Genomic DNA, 27,216 nt, shown 5'->3' with positions numbered 1-27,216 from the left:
GTCCAGACACTTATAACGTCGACAAGAAAAAAATACTCTTGATTCAATCAGATTTATAAGCTTAAATCAAGAACCAAGCCTCTTAATTTGCGCGGATTTTCTTTTGATTTAAGCTTAAATCTGCGTAAATCAAGAGACCTTTTTCTTGTCAATGTTTTCAAGAGTCTGGACACTAGATCCAATGTGTCTTTTTTTCCAGTGTGAGCGTAAATTTCGAGGTTAAATAATTGTGGTGAAACAATAAACGCTAGCAACTTGTGCAAGTTTGATTTTTACCCTGTCTATGGGCTCATTGCATCACTGATCAGCGAGTGGGCTAAACGTGGCATTGATGACCTCCGAGAGCGTCTATACTGACTTACCCAGAAGCCAATAAACCATCAGAAAAGATAACAAATAAAAAACGTTACCCAGAGCCTTACGACAAAGGGACGGGAGAACGTAGAAAATACTCGACGGCAACAACGTCCATCGGCTACCTGTTCGTCACTCTATTAATGCCGGCCAGAATTACTTTCCGTTCACAATAATCAGTGGCCAGCAATTACGTAGCGAGCGGTCGATTGAAGAACTAAATAAATAAGCGCATGAGTTCTCCGCCACGATTTCGCTGATAAGCGAAATTCATTTCGTAAGACTTTTACGTTGGTGCAACTCGATAAACAAACGGTCGAGGTACAGGTGACGAGAAGAGATTATTCCCACCGTGATTACTAGATTCGATCGATTGACGCATGTCAGGGTCAAATTCATCACAATCGATTGCTGCTCTGTACAGAAGCTCGCCTAGAAGTTTAGAAATTAGCTAAACGCTCTCTTGTGTGCGATTTCATCGAAATATCGTGGAGAGAAAGTATATTTTGTAAATTACTATTTTGAATACTTTTCGTTTTAAACAACTGCAAATTCCATTCAAGATTTAGATTGTTTCCCTCATTTAAAAGTCTTCTGTAAAACGTGGCGTATAGTGACTTCCAATAGGACTATGAGACGCTTTGACAAAAAAAACGAAAAAAGTGATAAACGTCAAAAGTTATGCCGAGTTTAAGCGCTGCACATGGTTACTGCAAGTAGGATCATTACATCAATGACCCTTAATTTAACCGCTGGCTAATGGAAGGGAAAAGCACACGTGCCTACATTTTCAGCCCTAATTTGCAGCGTGTAAACTTAGTGTTAATATTGATCCTCTCCCATCCAGAGTTCCAGCCATTTTTGGCGTTCCTTGGGACTTCATGACGCTCGGTGTCCATAATCTCTAAATGAGGGTATAACTGTTGTGTCCAGCTATAGATCGCATTCTATACATCGAACAGGTGAGATTGTATCGATGTCGATTGGTTCAACAAGTAAACCCAGCCTCAAAAGTTAATTTAGAAATCTGAGGGAACGGATCTTTTGTGATAGATTTTTTATTCTCTTCAGTACCAAATGCTAATGAAAAGCGAAACTGATAGAAATTTTCTCATTTTCAGCTATGCCAACTTGAATCCTGAAATTTTTGTCTGAGGTTATGTTCTATCGTTTTGAACCAAACGATCCATCGAAACACCGTCGAATACGGTCCATATCGTTGCCTCGGCATCATCTTTCAATCCATCGATTCGACTCGATAAAAAAACCCCCGACAAGGAAAAAATACCCGGAAACTACTCGAAATAGGAAGCAAAATACGGCTTACTATCCCCAACCAGGCACCATTCCAAATCAACTGAAAATTCCGCGTCGAGGAAGGAAAAGAGGGAGGGCGGCGCGAGAAAATCCGCCGTAGGCGGCCGCGGTGAGTGTACAGAACGGCGAGCGCGTCAATGCGGCAGATTAGCGGATAAATCCTTTGATTGACGGGCCCGGGTCGGCCTATCGGAGGAAACGTCCAGCGTTGAAAATGCGATTGCGCAATCGGTGAGTTGTCGGATCGCGTGTAAAACTCGCCCGCGCTGCACCGCGGTAACGCGTGAGAGCGGGTTTGATCTCGGTCTCGTGACTCGCCGCGCCGCCGCGCGGCCCGCCGAGGCGAGGCGAGGAATCCGTAAACGGGGAAAAGCAAGCCCCACCGTCCCGCTAACATCCAACACTCGGATCAACACCGTTCCAACACCGCGCTCGTGAGAAAACTCCAGGTGGGTCCCGCGTTGCCGCGCTGGTTATCGATCTTCGAGGAAGAATTAAGAACGATGTAAAGAATATATGGTCGTATTTATGCTAAATGGAACTATGTGCAAGTGGAAAGATGGGGTATGCTCGTTAGTTGAGGGCCATAAGAATGAATGGGACTCAAAAAGCGCCAGTGACGTCAGCGCCAACGACCGAGACCAGGCAGAACGGAGAGATCGGTGGCGGGACTCTTTAATTCATAATTCCTGTCCACAAGGTTCTTGCCATGTCCACGGCTCACGAGTTAGCGCTCAGTTCTTTTTGATTAATGTATAATCCCGCTTTTCCATTTTCTCATAAGGAACTATATTCACTTTTACATTGTTTCTTATGCAGCTTACACGAGCAAACCCCATCTTTCCACTTACACATAGTTCCTTTTCGTTATCATAACCGAGCAGCTAGTCTGCGAGCTGATTGCTGAAATTGATAGACAAAGAGGACACGCTGCGTATGGAGCGATCCTGTTGGTTCATTTGGGTGGATAATGTGGACTAGGGGAGAAAATGATGGACTAGTAACGAAAGTAAAAGCTTCCACCTGTCGTCGAGAGGCCACTGGAGAGTCACTTGTCTCTGCCTCTGACACACGCAAGAGCTCCATTGGCTAGTTCTGGTCCCTGCATGTCTATTGAACGTATTTTTTAACAAACAGAACTATGTGTGGGTGAGAAAGATGGAGTGGCTCATGGTGAGCTGGATAAGAAAGAATGTAAAACTGTAAGTAATTACTTTTAGTGGAATGGAAAAGCGGGATTTTAAATTCACGAAACGGAACTGTGTGCCAACTGTATGCGGGACTCATGAGCTGTAGACATGGGAGAAGAGCGCTCTGGACGGTGCTCATGAGTTAAAGAACAGGGATAGATCTCCTCGATACTGTCGTCGCTTCTCACGTTACTGGCGCTCTATAATTCCCATTCATTCTCACCGCCCGAATACTATCGAGCTCATCCCATATTTCCCAACCGCACATAGTTCTGTTAGGTAGAGGTGCGTGCTATTAAAAATCAGTCCCTTTTGGGGTAAGTTTTTCCGAAGACCACCTCACCCCACATTTCCCAACCGCACATAGTTCTGTTAGGTAGAGGTACGTGCTATTAAAAATCAGTTCCTTTTGGGGGTGAGTTTTTCCATAAAGACCACCACCAACCTATGATTTTCCCATTGTTAGTAATACTCATTTTCTCAAAGGTTCATTTTTGGACTTACGAGCTGTTCTCATGAGTATAACGGCACAAACATCCACAATCTCCCGATAAAGCTATTCCGGTTCACTCCCGTTCATCAGGGTTGAGCGTAGCGCGCGACGGTCCATCGGCGGAGTGGCGCGGCGCGGGATTTTCGCTGGCTAATAAACGGTACCGAGACTGGGACATCGGCGGCTGCTGCGGGGTTAGCGGCCGGTCGCGGTGGCCATCCGTTGGAGTTGCCGTTGGTCGATGCTGTACACACCGTACTGCTGTTGGCCTGGCGCGCCGCCGCGGGAACTGGGAACTGGTTCAAGGAAACTCCCACGTGTGGCGTGTGCCTCCTGCCCGCCGCCGCCGCCGCGGCTATTGTTCTCGCTCTGATCTTTTACTCCGATCCGCCCCCCTCCCCCCGCCCCCGGCTGACGTCGAGATCCACGTCACGCCATCCCGTCGCGACTCCGCGTCCAGCCGTTCGCGCCGAAAACTAAACTATCAGGGATTTTTTTTAAAAAAAAAAAAATAAACACATAATCTTGTAAAAAGAGACGATGAATTGGACGTGTTTCTATCGAACGGAACTATGTGCATTATGACGTGAGCCCTGTTATGCACATATGCTTATGGTCTCAGGCTCATGTCTTAATGCACATAGTTCCGTTTGATAGAAATACGTCCAATTTTGAGTGCCTGGCGCAATGCTGTTTTTGGAAGTCAAGCCCGGATTTGCCTGATGACCGAAGTATTGAGCTACTAGATTAGCGAACCTGACCTCATTTGGAAAAGTGCCCAATAGACATAGGTTACCAGGGGTACGCCCCCTGCGGGCTGATTATTGAAATTGATAGACAAAGCCATAGACAGAGAAGACATAGGGAGTATGGAGCTATCCTATTGGACGAAACGGATGGTTGTTATAGACAAAAGAGGAAAATGAGGGACTAACTACAGGGTCTCTCGTGGGTTGCTGTTAATTAGTCTATTACTTACTTCCTTTGTCCACTGCATCCACTCGCTTCCACCAATAGGATCGCTTCATTTTTAGTTTGTCTTCCCTGTCTATAGCTTTGTGTATCAATTTCAATAATCAGCCCGCTAGACACTACGAGGCCAAACCCCCAAAAGGGTGTTTGGTGCCCTTAAAGGCTCATTTCGCTTACCTAGCCTTGAGTTAATATAGGTAAAATGGGCTCATCCAGCTCATCACGAGCACACCCCATCTTCCCCACACGTCTCCAGCTTCGTTGAGTAGAAATACGTCCAAATGAAAATGTTTGAGTGCGAGATGAGCGCATTGGCTGAGTTGACCGGTTTTCCCATGAAACGGTGGAAAAGAGAGGTATTGCTATTGGAAACGTTTTCCTTACTTAGATTCATCTTTGATGGCGCTTTTCTTTTTTTTATTAAACCCAAAATTTCACCTGGCCTCTTAATTATTTAGAGTTACCGATCAAAGGAGTGTCAGAGTTCGTTTTCAGACGTGGTATTTCAAGAGAAAGTCGAGCGCGTGAATTTTATCGGCCCTGTAGGTTATTCGATTTGAATTAATCAAATGCCAGCCGTTTCATTTTCTATCGATTTGCGGCTGATGGATTGATGAGTGAGGAGACATCCACGACGCCAACAAAAGTCATTGCGTTGAGTCTCCATTTCCGACTTCTGACGATGCTCCATTCTGCCGTGCTAAGGGAAGAACACCGTATAAACATTCGAAAGTTGCCAAATTTCCCGGATAAAACATGTATTTTTTAGGAATATTACGCATATTTTTCCCTCAAATTTTCAGATATTTTAGATTAAATTGCGAACAAAATCGTCTGCAAAATTTGAAGAAAACTATCCACAATTTTTCTAGTGAATTCGTTTTTTCATCGAAGGAAGTATGGCAACGTCTGAAGGCTCATACGGCGTTCTTCCTTAGTACAGTAGCATAACTCACGGCCCACGCCTCGTTCAATCTGCTTTCACCACTGACATTTGATTTCGACTAAGGTTCGCTTTGCCCATTAGCATTGGCCATTAGATCCAGGGCCCACAAAAGAATTTAAGAGAACGATACAGCAACGCCCCCTCACCGAAAAATAAAATAAAATTAGGAACCTCCCTAAAGTCCAATCAACGAATCTTCCCTAAAGACATCTCTAATAGATTTACTGGATGCCTGGTTAACGCAGCTAAGAATCTAATGCTGGCCACTACATTTCCTGAGGAGTGAACAGAATGTATTGTTAGTACAGTGATTACTGTTATTCTTTTTTTCAAGCGAGTCGTAAATGCTGCTGTTTTAAGAAAGAACGTCGTATTATAGTATTCTACCGTCACCAGATTTTCCGCGATAAAATATTAATTTCATGGAGAGGTTGTAAATATGTTTCTTCAAAATGTTCAGGTCAAATTGCGGTTAAAATTCTTTGAGATATTGGAAGGAAAAGATGCACAAGCCCCCCCCTCCCCCCCCATGTGTTTTAACGAAAAATTTGCCAACATTCAAGAGTTCGTACGGCTATCTTCCTGAGAACGGCGGAATGGAATCTTCTCTGACCGAACTGTTTCTTCCACGAGGAATCAAAGTTGGAGATTTCACTCTTTTCACAAAATTTCACTCTCACTAAACGCTTCAATTTTGGGGAAAGTATAAGACAAGGAAAAGACGAGAGGTATGCTGCAAAAAACGCTGTATGAACATTCAAATATTGCCAGATTTTCTCGACTGTCATATTCATTTTCAGGGAAGTTATGAGTTTTCTTCTTCAAATTTTTCGGAAACATTGGATCATGTGATTGAAATCTTGTAAACAATCGAACATTTTTTCGAACATAAGAACATTTTTACAAATGATAGAAAAAAATGAAAATAAAATCCGGTTTTCATCGGGAGAAATTTGGCTACGCATGGATGTTCAAACGGTGTTTTTCCTCAGCACAGCTCACAGCAATACGGAATTTGGTGCGAACACAGCGGGAGCTCAACACTAATAAGCGCGATCGCTTACGTCACTTTTCGTAGCTCGGATGCCGACATAAAAACATACTAGGTAATCGTAGTCCTGACGCGAGCGGATGGAGATCTACAAAGGTAATTACATTTGGTCAGCTATAGACGGAATAATACCCCCTATATTTCGGCATGAGCTCTTAAATGCACACTTTGCACATCGGATCCACAGCCACACTCATGTCCAGCTCATGATTGAAAGTAAAAATTACTCGACGCACCTTAAATTGTCCTCAAATTTTGAAATTTTAGTCGAATATTTCATGTCCGACCCCGTAAAGTCCTTTTCATCGTGCAGCGGGCCATACTGTGAGGATCTAAAGAGTGCCTTCCATTCTTCATGTACACTTCGAACACATCTCTTAGACATGAATGGTTGCTCTACAAATCATGCTCAGTGCACCGCGACATCAAAACTGAGGCACAAAAGATACTCACATCTTACGCCTGTATGCAACTATTAGTGCTCAGGAGATATCTTTGTAGTATGAACGAAGAATTGAAAGCGCTCTGCCATTTTGGATCCTCGCAGAAAGCCCGCCGTTAGCACTGCGCCGCAGATGAAGTGGTGAGCGCCAAGACAGCCAAAACGCCTTCACTCCCGTACGTATGCAACACGGACATCCATGGAGTTCGAATAGTTGTATCCAAGCGCCGCACACTGTGGTATTTGACCGAAAAACCTGGCCAAAACCTCAATTTTAAATTTTTTTTTAGTGGAAAACCAATGTGATATTCGAAATCTACACTGTTTTTTACCCTGGTAGACATGTATGTACCATTTTTCGAGTGGCTCAATTTCCCGCGAAGAGACCACGAAGTTACCTATTTCTCAGCGATTATTTTGATATGTTTCGGGGCGCTACTCGTCGATCAGTTTGCTTCAACTGTGCGATCATAAGAGGGAAGTTCGGCGATATGCAACACATTCTTAGGGGTATATTCTACACAACTAACCACAGTATTTTCGAAATTTCTTTTTTTAGTGATTTTTACAGGAGGTTGAAAAGTGATGTAAAAGTAAACGTTTTTTTCGAAATTCAGAGGCCGATATCCTTTTTCTCTCAACTATTCTCAAGCAGTTTGAGGCGGGATGTTATAGTCCGAAGTGGGTATTTTCAGGATTCAGGGGTGACAGACTGAGGAAAACTGAGGAAATTGAAATTTTTGACTTTAAAGATGGACTTTTGAGCGATTTTCACAAACATGAATGGGAAAAATTATGTCGATACTAACGGCTGAAATTGTATTTTTCCAACAGCTCTGACCCATTTAGTACCAATTGGGTGATATTCGGTCACGCAACCTGTTTCTTTGGCCCCTACGCCCTCGAAAGTGGGATAAAAAAATAATTTGAAAGCGGATGGGAGGGTCACTTTAAAGTCTTGCAAAAGTGTTTAATCCGTTATCTAACAATCTCTTCGTGCATTATCCTTGAGTATAGACGTATTTATGCCATGATTTACTTTGACAGACAAATTTGAGTCCATGCGGCCCCGGGGATGGGGCTTTAAAAGTGGCCCTCTGGCACCATGAACTTATGCTGTGAGGCACATTTGAAGCCTCGTAAAAGTGAGATATGTGGTTTTCTTACAAATTTCGTAGTGAAGTGCCTCACTTTGAGATGTGGATCATGGGTTAGGAAGGACCCATCAAAATGAATCATTTTCACAGGTTCTTTCTGTCCTTACAATGGTTCTTATTATGATAGAACTCATTTTCATCTTATAATTTATCCTCAAATCATCATATGGAGGTCCCGGCACTTTCATACTAGCACTAATTTTGATTCAAAACTGTCAAAAATTTAATATCTAGAATGATTCATATTAATTTTTTTGAGAAATGTACAATTACTCCTCAATGTGAGAGTTCGGCTGTTTCGTCAAAAATTTTGAAGTGACTTACGCTGTTTTAAAAAAAAACCATTAATGAGGTAATAGAAAGTCCTTATTTCGAAAAGTAGACCATAGGTGAAGGAGAAACTCGTCTAAATGCACCGCTTTAGTTAGATACTTTGCGTCCTTTTAAAGGCTTTTTGGAGGGCTTCTTGCACCCTCTTTAAACTCTCCGCAAATTGTCATATGATGTGTTAGGTGGTTAAATTGTGCATATTATCACTTAAGAAGAAGTACTGATTGTAAAATATTTTTAAAACTCGGCGATATCTGGTGATAAATAGTTTTGGCCAGCTTTTCAGGTCCAATACCACAGTGTGCGCCGTAATGAAATAAGCACGGTATCCGTCGCATGCGACACTAACTGGAACTTGGATTGTTTCTCCTACGCATTAACTTATATTTCCAGCGTTGCTTATTGTGCCGATGTAGTAAACCATTACTGATTTTTACCAAGACATTGTCAATTTTCTGAATAATGCTTTGATTATTTGAACACATAACAACGTTGCCATCCTAAAATGTGAGCAGTGGCCCCTACCCCTTTTGATCTAAGAACGACGAATGCGGCTATCACTTCAGGAAAAAGTTGAGCGCGTGTCCAAACATTTAATTACATTTTACTTTCGCTGAGAAGTTAGGATAAGTCCAGTTAAAAAATTGATATCAACCTATAGCTAACTAGAGCCCTACACGGCAGGACGCGAAGCTCGTAGAAAATATTTCTTACGTCACTGATTGCTTCAAGATCATTGAATCGGAGCACCAGTGAACTGATTTATTAAAAAAATGGATAAATTATGAAGAATGCAAAGGAATCCGGCCTAAAGTTCTCACCTAAAATCTTAGGTTGAGCGATGACAAAAGCCAAATAAATGTTTCTTCTCAAGTTTTTTGTTTGTTTAGGTTGTGTTTGCAAACAAATTTCATGAAAATACTTACTAAAAGTTTGTACAACCAACCCTAAGGAATCCCTCCCTGGAAAATAGGATCGCTCGAAAATTTCACAAAAAAAAGGCAGGGAATAAGTTCCAACTTGGACATTTGCAATTAATTGTGACGGTACCCCCATAAATCAGTTTACGGGTCCAAATGTTGCGGCACTACCATCATTAATTGAAAAAGTCCATAATATCCTACCGATTGGGGTAGAACTACAATTTTAGGAAATAACATAATCCCTAACACCTTTTTTTCCGTGGTGACCCATTTCTCGAAGCCGCAATTAAGAACCAATCCTGAAAAATCGCTTCAAATATGGACTCAGTTAAGCGACAACCTTTCTCGAACCGCAGGATTCTATTAATAGACTCACAAAAATTCTCACGGAGGATTACGTGAGATGAAACGGACCAAAATCAAATCCGCGGTCGAGACGCAACGTTCCGCACGCGCGCACGTCGAGAGAGGCGTGCATTACGGATCCGTACCAAGTCGTAACGAACATGGGTGCCGGCGCGCTCGCAAAATTCCCGTCGCGGACTCCGCGGGGATCCACAGACGCACCAGTCGACGTTAAAACCAACTATGTCCGTCATCTGAATGGACCCTAGAATATATGAATTCTTAAGGGACTCAGAGCTCATCGGAGGAGGGGTTTGGGAAGTTTCAGCGTAAACTGATTTGTGGATGTTCCGGCCAATTTGACAATTATGAGAGTGCGACCCGGGTGCGTTTTATGGCCCCGTCATTTTCGCATGCTACAACGCGGATGGTGAAAGTGCTCGTCCGTCGTTTTTCTGGTCTCGCTTTTTGCACCTGCATGGGTTCGAAAAGTAAGGGATTAGTGGTTTTGATGCGTCGATGATGTCTCGTTTTCCTTGGGTTCATGCGAGTTGTGTGTTTGACCTCAAGGTGATTCGTCGCGGTTTCTGGTGAACTCTGATCTTCGTTTTTGTCTCACCCGATTGTATTGCTCAGATTTTTAATGCGGAGTCTCAAAAATATATTATCTTTGTAAACAATACTGCCGCTACAGGGAAGAGCGCTGTACGAACATTTTTCTCCGGCTAAAGCGTGCATTTTTAAGAAAAGTTATGAATATTTTCCTTTGAAATTTTCAGAGATTTTAGATTAAACTGCGAACAAAATTGACTGAAAAATTGGAAAAGTAATAATCACAACTTTGCTAATAAATTCTCATTTAAACGAAGGGAATTTGGCAATGTTTAAAGGTTCATATACGTCGTTTTTCTTTATCACGGTAGAACACATGCCCTCGCATTACAGAAGAGGTCTCAAGACGATCATACATACACTCTATTCTTCGTCAAAGGGAGGGAAGGGCATGGATCCTAGGCGAATGATTTTCTGATGGGACTGGAGAGCGAATAGATCGTTTTCGATACATTAAATAGGTGAGATTGTATCGATATCGATTGGTTCAACATGTAAACATAGCCTCAAAAGTCAATCGAGTAATCTGAGGAAACGGGGTTTTCCTGATAGATTTTTGATTCTTATGAGTACTAAATGGCATCGCAAGGTGAAATAGTTGGGAATTTTCTCATTTTCAGCTTTTCCGGCTGAAATCCTGAAAGTTTGGTTTGAGGTTATGTTCCATTGTTTTGAACCAAACGATACATCGAACCACTATCGAAAACGATCCATTAGGTGGTCCCCGTTGGTGGTGCTGCCGTGATCGCGAAGAGAGCTGTAAGTGCATTTTTGGATGAGCCATGATTAGCACATGCTTTTATGTGTCTCGAGGCTCATCTCAGCATGCACATGGTGCTCTCTTCGCTATCACGGCAGGGTGGTGGATGAACCCTGTTCGTGACGCGTGCCGCTTGCCGACTGCCAAGTGAAAGCTCTCGGGCTAATGGCGAGGATCGCACCGACACCGTAGAATAACGCCCTATTAACTAAGATGAATGTTGATGCTGAGTCCGACCGACACTCAACAGTGAAATCAAACACGCGTCAGTGATATTACACTCAGGGTGGTGCATCCGCTTATCTGCGAATGGGCACGCAATTCGAGTGCTCCTTCAACGAAAAATTCTCGAATCGGCAGAATATCTTTTCCGCACAAAACACATTTATGGTAATTTTTCCGATCATCCTTGCCGCACAAAATCATTTTCGCGCTTAGATCAACAATTTATAGAAGAAATAGCAAGAATTAAGAGGAATTGAAGTAAAAGCACGCAGATGAAAATAATGGAAAATTTACGCACGAAAATCTGGACCCTGACGATCCCTGTTGGACTGCTGAGTAAGGTAAGAAATAATTTTTCCAATCTTTTTCCACTCATTTTCCTTAAATATGCCTCATATTTTTCTCGACATTGCCTATACTACAGAAAATTATTTGTGCGAAAATGTTTTTGTGCGGCAACGATAATCGAAAAAATTACCACAAATGTACTTTGTGCGGAAAAGATAGTCAGCCTCCGAATTTGCCGTCAAAAATATTCTCTCTTGAGATGAAAAATGATGAGAAAAAGTGATTCTACTCAAGCTAAGCATGTTTCTTTGTTCCTAGACAGGCTCAGCTTGAATCAAGATGAAAAACTCTTCTTTCTCAGGGTATCCGGAGTTCACTTTCGTTAACTCGATTTTCACACACTGAAAAAAAAGCTCCGGCAGTGGAAGCCGTACTTACGGGCTATATGTAAAGACATACCGTCCGCGTTCCGGGCTCAGAGACCGAAAGTACCGGGCTTAGCATCCTGAGCGATCGAAGTTACGGCTCCAGAACCCGGAACTTTCGGCCTCTGAGCCCGGAACGGACGGTATGTCTATATACAGCCCGTAACTTTTTTTTCAGTGCAATGATGCTGTATGTTGAAATGCCAGGTGAACAATTAAATTTTCTTCTAATCGCAACCGGTTGCCGGTAGAAAAGTAGAGAAATTTAAATGTTTTGTCATCGGCATTTTGATAGTATTCTACTGGTTATTTTTACGAGGGATGGTTTCTTCCTTTTAGAGTTCATTCATTCAGTTAAACTCAGCGTTGATTTTTGAATATAGACGACTTGCATCAAGATGGAAGAAATTGAGCTACTTACTGCCGCAGTAGATGATGAAGTAAAAAAAGTTCGTCGAAAAGCGTTATCCTCGTTAATGGTTAACATATTGGTTAACTGTATCGGTGGAACGAGTTTCGGTGAAATTATTTTTAACTGCTCTGCGTCGCTTTTCAAACTTGACAGGTAGCTTGGTGGAAATGATGGATCGAAAGGCGTTAGTCTGCAGACCAACAATGAGTTTGTAGACAAATCAACATTAGCGCTGCCTAACAATTTGTCGTTTCTTTTACGAGAGAACGTAACTGCATTTTAGTGTTGCCAGATTTCCTCTCCCAAATTGCAATTTTAACTGTAGATTCTCGTTCATTCCCAACTGAAAATTTCACCGATCTCATGCAAAAATCAGAAGTATTTTAGATAAACATTGCATAGGTATATTCTTGCACAAAAATCGAATGGTTTCAGCTAATTCTGCAATCTTGGATTGGAGCAGAGACAAGAGACCCTCCACTAGTATCTTGGCCATTGTGGAAGCTTTTACTTTTGGCACTTCAGCATTCTACTGTTGACTTACCTACATGGTTGATGTTTAACAACGTGTTGGCAGTTTTGTTTTGCAAACAAGTCGAAAATGGCCGAAGTTTGCGAAACTTGTTTGGCTCATGACGTCACCCGAAGCTCATCATTGACCATGTAGGTAGGTCAACAGCCGAAATTGAGGTGATGACTGGTTGCTCCCTAATAATTGTCCATAAGGAACTGTTGAATCCCCGAAAGTAAAATCTTCCACCTGTCGCTAGGAGGCCAGTGGAGGGTCTCTTGTCTCTGGATTGGAGTTACGTTCCTTCGTCCAAGCAACAACGAATTAGTGGAATTTACTAAATGGACGTATGAACTATGATTTTGTTATTCAAAAACCGGACATGCAATTCAAACTGATACATATCGAACCTCATTCTCTACATCGACCTATATCGATGCATTTCACTGGGAAAAAAAACACATTTGATCTAGAGTCCAGACTCTTAAAAACATTGACTAGAAAAAATACTCTTGATTCAATCGGATTTATGCTTAAATCAAGAACCAAGCCTCTTAATTTGAGCGGATTTCCTTTTGATTTAAGCTTAAATCTGTTGAATCAAGAGTCCTTTTTCTTGTCGATGTTTTCAAGAGTCTGGATTCTAGATCCAATGTGTTTTTTTTTTCCCCAGTGTACGATTGATATAATGCTAACTTCGACATTTTTTGTATTCCTTCCAAATGAAGACGTAGACATATATTTTCCAGCTTGGTATCAAAAAAGTCGAACTTTCACCGGGCTTTTTTCGAGAAAGATCCCAACGAGAGCGCTCCGAGAGTCGGAATAAAAACTAAACTGCTACCACTTTCTTCCAATTGGTTGCCCGGCGTGGTGCGGCTCCAATTATACCTTTAGCGTCGCGTGGGGCGACGCGACGTCGCCGATCGACAAACTGGACTGAAAGAGAAAGGACCTCAACGTGGGACAGTCGCCGAGACCAGCTGTCGCGCGAATCAGGGACCTCTCAACACCCGTCCCGACCGAAAACAACGTATCTCCCCGCGTTCCGCAACCGCACTTGCGCGGTTCTCGATTCGCGGGACAGAACAATCCACAATCGGCGGCAGTCGCGCGCATCTTATTGTCCATTGTCGATGTTGCACCCCGTTGTACAATCGTGCGATCAAACTGATCATTCCGTTACCTATCTGACATAAGAGCGTAACTGCACTCTGCAATGAACCCTGTGTTCCATAGATCTCAATACTTTTCAGGGCTCATCTTGATGTGTAGTAACGCTCCTGTGTCAGCCAAGCGACGATTTGAAATCCATCAGTTTTGGACTTTTGCGAAGAGTGGCGGCGTTGGGCTGCGCCCAAATCTCCAGATAAGCGTTCGCACCTTCCCCTCCTTTTTTTCACCCTCGCGCCTTACTTTCACTCGCGCGAAGGGACGACACACGCCCGCGCCCGCCCTCGCACGTGCGTTTGTCACCGCATAAGTTGACCCGGGAAAAGTCGCGGAATAACTTTCGCTGGATCTGACTCTGTGGGCTGCCGAGATGAAATATTCTGAGGCTGTAATCATGTTTGCTCCTTAAATAGCGCCTTCACTTGGTGAGGCCCATATCGTCGTTTCGCGGACGAGGGAACGGTCCCAAGGTTGCAAAAGTGTTTCAAGTAATTTAATTATTTTTATAATAAAGAGACAAATTTTAGCCAAAATGTTGCTGTTTCGTGTTTTATCACAAGTGGAATCAGTGCAATCGGACCTAGAAATTTTTAAGAATTCTGATGTTCTCCCAGTCATCAAGAAAAATTCGGCTGCTTTGTCCGTTGCATTCTGAAGGCAACTTTTCAAGGATTTATGAAGACTCTCCTGGAGCCCTAAATTGATGGATTTATTTGGTATAGGTGAACAAATGAACTTCATTATCATAGTGAGGTGACTTCAATGTTTTGATGATAGCTAAAATGCAACATGCACCAAATTTGTCAATGCAGAATAAGTTAGATATATTCCAAACACCTGAAATTCGAAAGTCAACGAGGAGACTTAAACGCGGCAAAGAAAAATGAGCAAATAAATAACACATAGTTTTAGGAAGAAAATAATGAGAAAAAGCTCATTTTGCGCATGTTTTGACGGTACAGGGAGGCGTATGCATGCGGTCAAAGCGGGATATTTATTTCTGAGACTTCGAAATCCCGCAATAACGGTCTTCTACGGTGCGTAAAAGTCACTTTCGAAAAGAAATACTAATATTCGCAAAACGTTTTGAAGATGGTTTCGGTCTATTTTTCGAGGTGACTTGCTGATGTTGAGTGCTGTATTTGACACACCTCATTGGTGAACATGCCATTCATTACCAATTCTTTATTCTTCTTCACTCCGTTCATTTTTTTTTGAATTTCCGCTCTCTTTTACTTTTGCTACGTTATACTTTTAGAGCCTCTTCTTTTCCTCCTCTTCTTCTTTGCCTTCATCGTTTTCATCATTCCTTTCTTTTCTTTTTTCCCCCAATTGTTCTATCTGTTATATTTTTATTCCTCATCTTCCTCTTTCTATGCTCTTCTCCCCCCCCCTCTCTCTCTGTGCTTTCCTCTCTCCAAATTTCTCTTTCGGTGCTTTCCCCTTTCCTTCTTCCTCTTTCTGTGCTTATCCCTCTCCTTTTTTCTCTTTCTATGATTTTCCCTCTTGTTTCTTCCTCCTTTAGCCCCTTTTTTTTATTTTTCTCGCGCTGATAGGTGCTTTCATGAATAAGCCAAAAATAATAGTTCCTTATTGCACTGTATGTAATCAATTTCTCTTACGGCGTAAGTCCAATGTTCATAGAGAGAGGCAGCTTGAAAAAGCGACGCAAGGCAGCCAATCGGTTGAATTGAACCCTGCGGTGAGTCGTTTAATTTTTGGAGCCGGTTCTGTGGTGCCGCATCGCGTTGCTGATAAAACCGTTGTGCAATTCATTTCGACTCAAGGAGACACGCGCCTCCTCAGCTTCTCTGAAATTCGTTTGTATTAGACTCCTTCCAAGTTCCAAGAGGTAGATTAAATCGCGGTTTGACTCCGCTCCACGGAGCTTCTCCTCAAATTTCACCGCCAAATTTTTGACCGCAAACGTTTACTTTGACGATTTAGCTGGCTTGCGTCAGTTTCCGTGGCTAAATCAGTAACCGCGGTTATCAAGCACTTATGTAGTATACATCACGCAATACCAGCTTTAAGTCGTGTTTTTTGCTGCTACAAGAAAAAATGTTGGTAACAAAAACCTCACTGAACTAGTTTCTGCACATTTTAAGGTATATTTATACCTATCTTCATGTTTGTAAAAACCATAGAATTTTGTCTACCGTATTGTTTATTTTGGCGGTTACCAATGGAAAGAGTTAAGTAAAACAATCACATCTAAATTTCGGTATTTCATAATCACGTCTCCTATTTTAATTTTTTGGAGGGAAATCAACCAACATTCTTGCTCAACTCAAAGTTGTGTGTAAATAACCTATAGTCAGGAAAAATTGCAATCATTTTCAAATAGGAATTTGGTTAGTTTCCTACTAAAAAATTACAATGGGAGATGAGATTTTGAAGCACCGTTATATAGATGCAACTGTCTTGCTTCGGTCTATATCAAATCATTGTGATCCATTGCAGTATCAATTTTCGTAGTTACCCTGTTGAATTGTAGTTTGGATCCGTTAAAATCGTTATTTTTGGATGCATTTATAAGGATCTGCTTAATCTTCGTTTAATCACAATGTAAACCATACGGGGGCTCCCAAAGGAAAGGAACACTTAACGAAACGATTATGAATACGGGTCTTCGTAATTCAATTGTTCTTCCCTGAAACGTGGGTTTGTTTTTGCTGATAAAATCGATCTATTTGCTCCATGCAGCAAACGCAATTCAAACGACTTCCGAAAAGACTTTTCAGGTGAGGTTCACGTTGGTGCAGTCACGTTAGCTTTGGGACATATAAGGTTTTTAACCTTGGTTAAATGATTTGTCGGTTTTAAGCGGCGATCATTATCGGTTAAATGCCTATTGATGAAAGAATCGGTTGATGTTCGTCGTTAATGAGCCCGAGTCCTCCATTAAATCCACCGTCCTTGAGCCTTCGACTCCGGTGCTCTGCTTGCAGATCGCTCTCGTCCAGTCGACGACTCCACTTCATTTCAAATCTTTACGGCCTTAGTACAAATAAGGAACTCGAAAATGAAGCAGAATATCTTATGATCATTTTTAATACTTTCACATGTCGCAGACAACAGTCAAATTAGTCAAAGTTCGGAAGTTAACAAAGTTTCGAATGTTTCGACGAAGAACTCTCGTTCTTTGAAAGTAAACATTTTCAAATCTACGAAAATGTCTTTTTCGTCCATCTCTAAATGGACTGCATCTTTCAATTTGGAAATATAACTTCTGGCTCTTCTGGAAAAACACGTATGTGCATAAGGAAACTAATGGCACATTCGTTGTTTTTAAACTGGCTAGAATTTATAGTTCCAAATTGCAAAATATAGTCCAAATGATTCTCATACATTAGAGCTTCCAAATTTTAAAAACTGTGTAATTCATGACATGGCTGCAAATTTCAAGGTAAATGTGTGTGCAATGACTAGAAATCAGTACGGATACCGCTGCGGAATGCAAATTTTTATACTGAATGCTTTCCTGCGATTATTGGACAAGAATGCGGATTTAATTGCAAGTAAGGATATAAGTTTGACCGTTTGCCTAACATGTGACTAAATGCCTGATTCAAATATTTTCATTATATTGCAAAATTTCAATATAATTTTCAAATATTTCAATATTCAATATATTTCAATATTGCCTCCAACTCATCCAAATCTAAAACCCAATGTTGCGTCAGCATTTAGCACACATTAATTGATCACACACATTCTACACCGCAAATTTCACTAAAAAATCATTCATAGACACAATAAATTCATCTGAAATGATTCTATCAAAATGTACAAATAATCTTCCTCAACCAGTAAGCTTCCATTGGAAGATGGAGATGAGATAATGTCGCCGTATTCACGCATTACTCAGCATGAAATCAGTGGCGTGGCGTGAATAATCGATTATCGATATTTCCCCATTTGAACCTGTGGTAAAGAATCAATTATTAGGGTGTTCGCTGCGAACACCCTAATAATCGATTCTTTACCACAGGTTTAAATGGTAGATCAATCGATATATCGCAAAGCACGACACGTCACTGCTTGAAATCTATCATGTCTCGACGAAGATTCAACTCAGCAGAAAACGATTAAGCGATGCAGACTAATTTCGTTAGTGCCATTTAGATTGTTTGCTCGAATGATACTCGGGTCTTGAGCAATATTTGACACGCGCTAAAAAAGCGCCGTTTAATAGCCACGCTTATCGTCCGCGGTTTCTCATAAAACCCCCATTAAATTAAGTATTGTCATTAAATAGACACCTGCAAAATGACGTAAAAAACTTTAGCGCGGCAAATCTGGGTCAAATTTTTTCACACGCACGGAGGTCACCGCTTGCGGTCATTCTAAAAGGAAACGCTCGCACATATAAATGTATAATAAATTATGTATTGAATATTTAGTGACACTGATAATTGGACTAAACTTGGCAGGAAAGAACCGAGGATTTTGCGATGCTGCTAGAATTATGACACTTCTTTTATCAAGAACGTCTTCTTGATAAAGACTAAGATTTTAAAACGTTTTAATTTTCACACTTAAAGAAGTTGTTAACTGTCATGATGAATATTCAAGCGCAAGCTGAGCATTTTTGGAACGATCTTTGAAAGATTCGACCTAATAAAGAGAAATTTTTATTTACGTGTTCAAATCATTTCACTTAGCTGGATTAGCTACAAAAAAAGTAAAAAGTCAATCTGATAAAAAATGATGGAATATTTACCCCGGTATTGGAAGGAATGGCTATAATTGTATTATTGGTCTGAGATTCGTTTAAGTGTTGAAATTAGGGATGTCACCCCCTTTTTTTAAAAGACAGTTAAACGAAGGGAACAAAAATGACAGGAGAAAATAAAGGAAAAAGAAAGTGGATACTTTGATTATTTTCGTTCTCATGTATAGAATTTATTGAAATGGACATAAACGAGATAATGTTATGACGTCACTCTGAGCCACTGTCAAAGACGAATCGGGCTCGCCCCTAGCTTTGCACGCGACTTATGGACCCGTGCTGTTGTGCTAAGAAAAAATGCCGTCTGAGCATTTAAATGTTGCCAAATTACACTTAATATTTATAGCAATGTTATGCATATTCTCCCCACTGGATTTTTAGATACCTCAGATCTGCTTGCGAATAAAACTATCTGAAATATTGAATGGAAAAATACTCACAATTATTAAAGAAAATTTGGATTCACTGGAAAAAAAACACATTGGATCTAGAGTCCAGACTCTTACAAACATCGACAAGAAAAAATACTTTTGATTCAATCAGATTTAAGCTTAAATCAAGAATCCAGCCTCTTTATTTGAGCGGATTTAAGCTTAAATCAAGAACCCAGCCTCTTTATTTGAGCGGATTTAAGCTTAAATCTGATTGAATCAAGAGTCCTTTTTCTTGTCAATGTTTTCAAGAGTCTGGACTCTAGATCCAATGTGTTTTTTTTTCCAGTGTCTCATCAAAGAAAATTTGACAATGTCTAAGGTTCATCTCACGTTCAGCCTTAACAGGACGGTTAAAGAAAGCATGTACATTTTTAGATGAGCTTAAAAGTTCGTGTAACGTAGTTCGGGAGTGGAGGTCACACCGCAAAAAATCCAAATAAGCTTCGCACTCATATTACCGGGGTTTTTGGAGGGGGATACGCCTCGGATTGAAATACACTGCGAGATTTTAAAAGAATAAGTTCTTGAAAAATAAATATTTTACCGTCGGAAATTTAGCAACGCTTGCAGGTTCATACGACGTTTTTCCTTAGTAAGAGAGATTTGTTAGACACCCGATGAAAGTGAAATTTGAGTTAAAATAATATGGGATCAATTATGACGTCGCTATTGTGAAGCTGGAAGTCAGTCGGAGCCCCACCCACGATAGTCCTTCTTCTGACACAAGCACGCATCATTATTCGGACGTGAGCTCTGAACAGCATGACGTTAAACGGACGGCGAAGTTCATCTCGAGCTGCAGTTGCGCTCTTACGTCGTAGGAGCGACGATATTTAGTGCAACTCGGCGAACAATTAACGGGCACGGGTCTGGAGTCGAGAGTCTGCGCAGAGAGGCACCCAGCCATTAACATATTATGGATTCAGTCCGTGCGCATGCGCCCCAACCTCACAATTGCTTTGTTCCTGCCCCCCGTGCCCCCTTTCCCTGCCTATCGCGGAATTCACCGATCCATTGTCTCAAGGAAGACGTGGGGGTCCGATTAGAGCCCTGGACCAGATTCAAAACTGCAGGCTCAAATTTGGTTGATCGACGAAGATAGGATCCCTTTTGAAGGTAGAGTTAAGACATCTCGGATTATGGAGCCACAAACCGTCGCGTCGCAAAGATTACACAGCCTCTTTCGATTTATTGTAGTCTCAGAGGAGTGATTATTGATATCGATAGACAAAGCTATGGACGAAGCAGACAGCAGAGAAATGGAGCGATCCTGTTTGTTGAATTGGATGGTTGATAAAGCCAACGTGAGAAATGAGAAATAATGTGGGGTCTCTTGCGAGTTACTGTTATTCTATTACACCCTCCTTTGTCTAATGCAACCATCCGTTCCCACTAACAAGATCGCTCCATTTTCCTTTTGTCCTCTATGTCTATAGCTTTGTCTATCAATTCCAAAAATTAGCCCCTTGAACCGCACGAGAGATCGCTAAGACGGCAAAATGCAGGAATCAATCCAGAGACTTTAACGCAGGTACAGAAAAGTAGGCGTACCGACAAACAACAACCAATCCTTTGGAACCGATAAGATCGCTCCATTTTCTTTTTGTCTTCCTTTATCTATCGCCTTGTCTCTCAATTTCAATAATCAGACCGCTGATCAACCCGAACCTGGTATTGTCCTGAGCGTTAACTCATCAGAACTTACGTCAGGTACACAATGTAAGTTTGAGCTCCGTGCTCTTGAAGGACTGATGGACTGATCGCAGCAGCAGCAGTGGAATCAGTTGTAAAACGCATTAATCCGACAATGGTCATGACTGACATCAGTGTCATTTGCGCCCTTTGGAAGGGGGTTCTGGATCTACATAGGACCTGGTATTTATTTCCTCTCTATGAAGTTACCTTAATTTCTGCCTGGGCAGTGACTGGGCTCTAGCTATGTTTCGAGGTATGAGCTCCGATGAATTTGCAATATTCGAAAAATAGGGGTTTGCGGCAGGGGGCATCAGGCGGGAAGAGAGGCAAGCCAAGTGTCATAATACGAGCACTTAATTGAGCCGACATGGTATTAAACTGATCCGACCCGTGTCTTCGGCGGAGGAAGCGAATTCGACGTCCTATACTCCCATGCCGAGCAAGAACCACGTATCCACACACAGTTTTCATTAGAGATACGAGGTTTCTGCTTAGCAGCAGTGCAGCACTAACCTATCCCCATGCGCGAGAGTGAATGGAAGTGAATTACTACTTTCCGGGGCATATAAAACTCGGGCCCCTCATTACTTCACTTTCTCTTTTTTTTACTCTTTGGGCGGGCCTCTATGATAAGCTCCCGCCGCCGTCTTGGATAAGATTACCAGCTGTAAGTGTACGTTTTAGATTATGAGTGCGCCGTTTTTCAACATGAAACGCCTTATGCGGATTGTATCGCTGGGGGGATGTGTGAGTTATTGTTTTTTGTCAGACAAAATGAAGTAGAAAGAATGGATCGATACAATCAAAACTCCAAATGACATTTCGACGACATTTTGCAATAAAGAACTACTATTTCTGGTTCATACATGAATACACCCATCTGCATATGGAAACTGCTGGCACATACGTGGTTTCGATGATGAGCTGGAAATTGCAGTTCTTCATTGCAAAATGATGTCCATATACAATCGTATACGTGCCCAAAGAAGAGCTGTTGCGGTGTCAGTTGCCCGATGACCTCTGGTAAGATAGGCATATGTGGCGTTTGGGTGTCGCAGAACGCCAGAGTGTGTTGTAGGAGCGACGACCCCCATGTATGTATATGTAACGAAAGTGTCATTGCATCTATCTATCTTACCTATCTCATCAATCAACAAAAGGATAATTTCGAGCATTGATTGATGAAGCCCCAAAAGAAGAAGCCTCCTCCTACACTGGAAAAAGACACATTGGATCTAGAGTCCAGACTCTTGAAAACATTGACAAGAAAAAATACTCTTGATTCAATCGGATTTTTGCTTGAATCAAAACGAAATCCGCTTAAATTAAGAGGCTTGGTTCTTGATTTAAGCTAGATTCTGATTGAATCAATAGTACTATTTCTTGTCGATGGTCTTAAGAGTCTGGACTCTAGATACAATGTGTTTTTTTTCCAGTGTATCGCCCGGAGGTTGGGGAAGCACTTAGTTCTTTCTGGCCTTTGCTGAGGTGGAGGTTCAAAAGTTAAATTTTTTCAGAAAAAACCTAACATATTTGGAGTTATAAGAGTAGGATAAAGAGCTCTCTCCTATATGAAAACGTGTCGCTTGTGTTTCAATGTCCTTTCTTCTAATGGTCCACTGCGTCCAACAGACCCATTTCAAAGCCACGACCACGCGAGGATGTGGATTAAGAGTCCTCCGGACTGAATCCGTTCCGCGCGAGACAAAAAAACGGAGCGAGCCACGGAAAGTGTTTTCATATTTGCGGTGGATATTTATCTCCGACCTGGAATCGAACGGCTATTACAGCGATTACTTTACAACCGTAGCGGCTCCTTCATTTCCCTTTCCGCCCCCTCCTTTGGGTAATTCGACTCTATCCCGAGCCACACCTGAACTCGTGACCCGTTTTCATTTTCTCCGACCCGGTGCCCATTTTCGTCGATTCGCGGCTTGTGCAATGCACTTTCGCATGCTCCGCGCTTTTCAGGAACTTGCTCGTGGGTTGTTCATAATCGGAACGGACAAAATGGGCTACTATGTTCGGATACAATTACTTGGAACAACCTCCGGCGTCACGTTTGCTCTCCGGGCTATGATTGGGAGTTAATAACGACAGGAGAACCTTCTTCAAACCGAAACGTAGTCCTAAGTTCGTCTTCGGGAACAGGAACTAAGTCTCTTCGAAACAGAGAAAATATATTTTTTACACTGATAAAAAATTCTCGGCATTTTTACCACGGTCCGTTGGTACCTTTACCATCTCTCTTTTTTTACCAATTATTGGTAATTTCACCAAGACAGACTAGTAAGCTTACCTAAAAACCGGTATTTTTACTGTTTTTTCAGGTAGGAATACAACTTTTATGGGTAATCAATTCCCGGTAACTTTGCCATTTCATCTCGGTAATTCTACCACAATCGATAGAAAATATTGGGGTTTTTACCAAGTTCCAGTAAAATTACCGAGAAAGTTAAATAATTTTACCGAGATTTCTCGTTAAAATTACCAAATCCGTAAATGGTAATTTTACCAAGAAAAACTGGGATCAAATAGAACCCTGAATTCTTGGTAATTTCACCCTATTCTTAGTAAATACACCGAGATTTTTTATTCAGTGTAGAGACTCTGCACCAACAATCTTGGCAATATAATCGGGCGAGGCAAAAGTTAAATTCGGAAATCAACGCTACTTTCCGCCTGATGATGATTGATGAGCAACTTGTTGAGCAGAAAATCCGCGAGATCATGACTCATGAAAGTCAGAGTGAGAGCATTTTCTCAGGTAAGTTTTTGCAGAATAGGTTAGTATTGTGCTTGATAAAATACCTATTTTTCAACTCTTTGATCATGCGTCATCGTTAGACGACTCTTCGCGTTGTTTACCAAAAGTAACTTTCACACTAGGAAATATAGGAGTACGAGGTCTCTAAAGCATGCTGCCTCTGGTTGCAAAATTTTGCTACGGCGAAAAGAAGTTGTTTCTTCTGGATAGTAACTCAATAAGTTCGATGAGTTGAAAGGTACAAAAGGCAGCAAAGTGGTCTGAAATTTACTCCCAACTTCACTTAAATTCAACTTCAATTCTGCGTAAGAAATTCGCGCATTTTTGAACTTCCCCTTCTTAAGAGCTCACTACGACAAACTCATGATTTGATACAGATGAGTTGCCTTGGTTTCACAACACCAACCAAGAATTTTTTTAAAAAAAAAAAAAATTATAATGCTCTCTGAAAAAATGTGATAACGGTCGATGCCTCGCCTCCACCACTTTGGGAAAATAGTTAACGGTAAAATATTCAAAGGGTATACCATTACCGGTAGGTTCCTTTGATGATTTGGTTGAATAGTTTTCTCCAAACTTAAAAGTACTCAGGAGGACTACTCTCGTATTACACTGTTGCTCTATTGCTCTATTACCCCATTACTCTACTAATCGTGAGGGTCTGTCATGTAATTCTCGCTTCTTATATCATCATCAGGAATGTAGTTAGTTTTCCACTTTGGATAAAAGAGAGAGCGAGAGGAGAAATGGAGAGACGAAGCCACCAATTTTTAATGACTACATCACGCATTCCGACTGCCGAAGAAATCCAGCGCTCGACACCAGAGAGCATGAAAACAATCAACACAATTTTCCACGAAGGAAACGGGAAATTGAGGCACAGTTAGATCCACGTTCTCAAAATACCATGAAATTCTTGCAGGATGTTGGAATATGTGACCCAGCCAATTATTATCCGGTTAAACTTGGCGAAAAACACATTGTTCCGACGGTATTTATCTCCAAAAACAACCCGTTAGCTCATAAAATGTTCTCAAAGATGACACGGTAGCAGCACAACATTGTTATGTAACAGCGAGGTGATTATTGAAATTAATAGACAAAGCTTTTGACAAGGCAGACTTGGAGAGTATGGAGCAGCTCTATTGGCTGAAATGGGTGCTTCCATTAGGCTTAAGGAGAACTGATGGACTAACTATATAGTCTGATGTTTATATTTGAGAAATCATAGAGGCATCTTTAATAGCAATTTATTACTCTGTTGCTTCTTTGGTCTTAACTTTGAAGGGTTTTTTTTAAATCTTGGGAGAAAACCTTGAATAGGATTTCGTTTTTTGCAGAGATAAGCGTAGTTTCTTCTAAAATCCATAATATTCGGACATTCCTGAGCCCTCGCGTGAAGCAGTTTGAAAATTCGGCGAATAGCAACGCAAGTGGCGATACACTTGCACCTCCTTGGCTCCGAGCCACTTAAACAAAATACCTAATGCACACATAAGGACATGCACAAGTTACTAAGGCAGTCTCGCAGCTCAACCGATCTCATGATGCAACCTTGTTTTGAGCCACCACAGCCTCTCGAATCTACACTCTCCAATTCCACATGCATGTAAGCATGGGTACTATGTACCAGCCCGCTGACGCACAATAGTTCAGAGTTTCATTAATTCATAGGATAAGACTCCTTGATCCCTCGTCGTGAAGAACATTAACATTTTTTGGCAGTCCCACTGCTAACCCTTTTTGGGTTGAATGCTGTGTTTTAAAATTGTCGAGTCTAAACCTCTTAACCTCTCAACTCTCAATTTATTTTCCCTTGTAAGGAGGAATTGGAGGAACTTCCCTCATTCTTCTTTCTGATGGTTCGATTCTATGAATACTTTCATTCTGAAGCTGGTTACATCCAATTTTTGACTGACGTGTGTAATTTCTTCCTTAACCGACATATCTGTTTTCTGCACACGAAAGAAGTGATTTCTAGAATAATGTGCTATACAGCGTCAAAATGTCTAATAATTTTAAGGTGTTTATGATAGAATGAGTGTGCACTGGTTAAAAAAATTAATCATTGAGAGACAATCAAAGATTTAAAGAACTACAGGTTTCGAAATTTAAATGGTGTTTAATTAGATACATTGCACTTGGAAAATACTTGAAATACAAACGACGGCAACTTCAAGACAGGCCTCAAACAATATAGTATGTGGGAGGAGCGATGAAAAAAAATATCAAGATGTCGCTTTTCGGCGCTTTTGCGATTAAAAGTCCAACAATTGCACGATTTTCAGCACGGAAATCAATGCGGCCGGCTGTTAATATATTCAAATTCAACACGATTTTTACCCGTTATTTTCTTATCGAGAGCAATAGAGGAGCTACGAATCAGGGGTAAAATGGACAAAATTTCAGCTCATTTTTCTGGTCCTCTCGGGCTTGTTTGCCCACTGCGCGGCGGCGGTGGATACCGGAGCGGGCAGTACCCGCGGTCAGTTTTTACGCAATCCATGATACACGCCACCTCTCGGCTTGTTTACGACCGCACTGACCAAAGCAGTCCGGATAGAACTTTCGGCCGCCTGCATTCCGTGCTTTGCCCTAGTTACGTTCCGCCGTGGATTTTCGTCGGGGACCCTTCCAGACGATACGAGGAATTTCGGCTATGGGTGGTTTCCGCTTGGATCATCGGAATAACGGGTCTAAAGCAAGGGTGCGAGAAATTCAACGCAAACACTGGAAAAAAACAATTGGATCTAGAGTCCAGACTCTTGAAAACATTGACAAGAAAAAGGACTCTTGATTCAATCAGATTTAAGCTTAAATCAAAAGGAAATCCGCTCAAATTAAGAGGCTTGGTTCTTGATTTAAGCTTAAATCTGATTGAATCAAGAGTACACGGAAAAAAAAAAGAATTGCTGATTCAGCGATTTAATGCTAAAAACAGCGAGTGCCATGTTTCAACGCAGATTTTACGACAAAAAAATGCTACTTTAACCACATTGTAAACTAATTTAACCACGGGGGTGGTTAAAGTAGCATTTTTTTGTTGTAAAATCTGCGTTGAAACATTGCACTCACCGTTTTTAGCAATTGAATTGTTGAATCAGCAATTCTTTTTTTTCCGTGTATTTTTTCTTGTCGATGTTTTTAAGAGTCTGGACTCTAGATCCAATGTGGTTTTTTCCAGTGAAGTAATGGATAAAATGGAGGAAAATTGATTGGGGAAAATTACTTACAAATGCACTGGAAGTTTAAAAGAGAGCTCCGATTCAATTTCTCAGATATTGTCTGTGATTAGTTCTGTCATTAAATTCTCACCTGTAACACACAAAAGTAAAGGATCAGTGAATTGAAAAACGAAAAATAGAAAAAAAAAATTGTCGCTGGCTTGAAAAAAATAAAGTCTGCATTTTCAATTACTGTATTAATCTTTTCGATACACAAGTAGGAGAAGAAACCTAATATCCAGGTGTGATTCTCGCTGGAAACACGCTCTTTATCTTTTTTCTCCATTATAAATAATTAATTCTTGTCGAGGCAGTTAGCCTCGCCTGGATTTGATGGATATCGATATTTTTCAGAGTAATTCAAATGGGCAAAGCACAACATTACCAACTTCCGAAAATCGCCAATGTTTATTTCTTAACTTTTTTTTTATTATT

General features: G+C 41.3%; 1 protein-coding gene across 5 annotated transcripts in view; it reads right to left on the bottom strand.

Annotated features, from left to right (window-relative positions):
* Nucleotides 1-27,216, bottom strand: part of exp (expansion) — a 319,500-nt gene that overhangs the window by 134,864 nt on the left and 157,420 nt on the right. The window contains exon 1 of one of the 5 annotated variants that reach the window (XM_072300033.1): nucleotides 26,791-26,815. The exons of the other annotated variants lie outside the window; for them this stretch is intronic. The gene's annotated coding sequence lies outside the window, so the exon portion shown is untranslated. Of the gene's footprint in view, nucleotides 1-26,790; nucleotides 26,816-27,216 lie in introns of those variants that run through there. 5 annotated transcript variants of the gene reach the window in all.

The sequence above is a fragment of the Bemisia tabaci genome, chromosome 4 (genome assembly GCF_918797505.1).
Source record: "Bemisia tabaci chromosome 4, PGI_BMITA_v3".
Classification (NCBI taxonomy): domain Eukaryota; kingdom Metazoa; phylum Arthropoda; class Insecta; order Hemiptera; family Aleyrodidae; genus Bemisia; species Bemisia tabaci.
The sequence above is the reverse complement of the archived record's forward strand: the minus strand, read 5'-3'. Positions and strand labels throughout refer to the sequence as shown.